Genomic DNA, 2,632 nt, shown 5'->3' with positions numbered 1-2,632 from the left:
TAGTTCCTGTTCTTTAGCGTTACAGAAGTCTAGTTTTGAGTTTCCATTTACATTTCATAATTCTTTGTTGTGAGATAAGATAGAGATGTAGAATGTTATGTTACCTTGCTTCTTTCTATACGAGGAGAGTCAACAGCAATAAAGGGAAAGTAAACAAGAGAGAGATCAGAGGCTTTCTCAAGAACAAGCACTGCAGAGTTAGAGTAGAGATTCCCTTACAACACACACTCGCACCAACATCCACTACATGCAATGAAACAAGCAAACATGCAAGAAATTGAGTAACGACGCTAAAGTGAGCCCCGTAGGCATGAGATTCGAGCTAGATGAAGCTTCTTAAAGCGAATAAAGTAGAACTCGCCATTAGACAAGTAACTACAGGAAATCCGCTGCCATAGGTGGTGTTGGTGTTGTAGAAAGTCAGTTAGCTGCAATCTGTTCTTTAAGTAGAGTTTATTGTGTTGACGACGAGCAGGAGGGATAGTTCAAATGCATTCTCTAAGGGCAGTAAGGGTAGCAAGGGAAGCAGCAAGCGCTAAGTCAATGAGTTTCATCACGAGATCCGTCTTAGTTGGTTCAACTTCAAGTTAACGTTCACTTATTGCTTGTTCAGTTGCAAGAGCTGGATCAGAGGCCGCAAACAGTTATGAAAGTGTAGTTCCTGGAATCAAAAGAAAGGGAGACAATGAAACGGAGTAGCAACGAGACCTTTCTTTATTAAAGGGTGCGCGAAAGCGAGTTGGGGCAAGATCAAGTAAGTCAGCAAACAATAAGGGAGTAGTAGACTCGGCCGGGTCAGTGAAATTGATCTGCAGCAAGTGGGTCATCTTCAAGGGGAGAGTTAGGGTTACTCAATAACATAGTAGGTTCACTTAGATATGATTTATAGGAGACAAGTTTTCATATGATTTATAGGTAAAGAGTTTTCATATGATTTATAGGAGACGAGTTGTATTCTGCTACGTCGCGAAGGTTAGTTTACCACCCGGATACATAACTAGCTGGATTGCTTCCTTCAACTTATTCCTCCGTTGCTTGTTCTGATACGAAAACAGGAACTGCTGAAGGATCCTTCTAATATTAACGCTTCTTGATACTTTGAACACTGGAGAACAGTTTTGATATGCCGAGCTAATATCTCTTTGAGCACTACTCTACTAGGCGAGATCCCATTTCTCTACAGAACCGACCTACCCAGAGCTTCCAGATATGATTACACAAGAACGGATAAAACAGGACTTGCGCACTTATGAATTCTGCCGAAAACCTTAATGGAATCTATCCACTTATATAAATGCAGGTCAACAACTCCCTTTAGCACTGAAGAAGGAATTGAGGCAAACGGTTAACTTACTAGTTTTCTGGTTTGTGGAATCTTTCTCGCCTAGCATATAAATAAGTAAGTAAAGAAATAGCTTAGCAGAATCCCGTACCTGAGCAGGACTATAATATCTCTCTTATCTTGCTGGGCGAACTACGTTGCTTGGCCCCTGGAAGACCCGCTTAACTGGATACTTCACTCTCACAGTAACTCGTATTCAATGGCTGAAGATCTTGAAACTGCTTCAATTCCATACTAAAAGAATGAGGCTCATATACTTCTAGATGCTCTGTTCTTGCCTCCATCTCATCTAACTCAAGCTACTATACCTTTCCATTTCATCTAACTCAAGCTACTATACCTCTATGATTCTCTTCTCTTCTTAAAGCAAGGCAAAGCAGACCCAGAAGGCAGTCCAGCTGTAGTTCTTACAACAGTATTTCTTATTCTATGTGGAAATTCACGTATTCTGTATGTATATGTTCCTGCGGCTCGGATTAGTATGATTGTTTATATCGCTACGGCTATAAACACTTTCTTTTTCGTTCCTATGAGAAAAAGCATCCTATTTATCTTCGCTCTTCCTGAACCGGTATATAAATTGGTGCTGACGTTCTTTACCTTAGTGACTGGGGGGTTTCGGGGAAGACCTATGTGGGGCACCTTTTTGGTGTGGGATGCTCGTTTCACTTCTGTATTCATCTCGTTCCTTATTTACCAGGTTCCTATGCCCATTCCAATCTTGTCTAACTTTGAGAACTTCCCCTTCGAAACCTTCATCTTGTTTGTTCTGGAAACACGTCTTCCTATTCAATCTTTTATCGAATCCCCTTTCACGGAAGAAATAGAAGCTCGAGAAAAGGAATACCAAAACTCACCTAGTTAACTCGCGGAGTCTTTTTGCATCCATGGCTGAATGGTGAAAGCGACCAACTAAACATTGCATTGGTCCAAAAGAATATAGAGGGTTCGATTCCTGCTGTATGCACTTGGCACGTTTAGTTCAATTGCTGCTCACGAAATTGTTACATATAGCTCGCCCTTATAGCTTATGGGGCACTTTACTCGCTCAACACTCGTCCTTAGATAGCTCAATGGAACAAAGAAAGATAGTCACTACTCGTCCTTAGATAGCTCAATGGAACAAAGAAGCACAGATCGTAGGACTTCGCACTAACTAGATGGGAATAGCCCAGCTCGAGAGGCAATGTCATTGTTTATAACATGGGATCAGTTTCATCAGAAGAAGCGCCTCTTCTCTTCTATTGGACGGATTTCCTTGCTTGTCCCGGGATTCGATGGCAGTGTAAT

General features: G+C 41.5%; 1 pseudogene; it reads left to right on the top strand.

Annotated features, from left to right (window-relative positions):
- Positions 1–326: 326 nt before the first annotated feature.
- LOC135659146 (putative cytochrome c biosynthesis ccmC-like mitochondrial protein) lies at positions 327–2,302 on the top strand (annotated as a pseudogene).
- The last annotated feature ends 330 nt before the right edge of the window (positions 2,303–2,632 follow it).

The sequence above is a fragment of the Musa acuminata genome, unplaced genomic scaffold, assembly GCF_036884655.1.
Source record: "Musa acuminata AAA Group cultivar baxijiao unplaced genomic scaffold, Cavendish_Baxijiao_AAA HiC_scaffold_436, whole genome shotgun sequence".
NCBI lineage: Eukaryota > Viridiplantae > Streptophyta > Magnoliopsida > Zingiberales > Musaceae > Musa > Musa acuminata.
The sequence above is the reverse complement of the archived record's forward strand: the minus strand, read 5'-3'. Positions and strand labels throughout refer to the sequence as shown.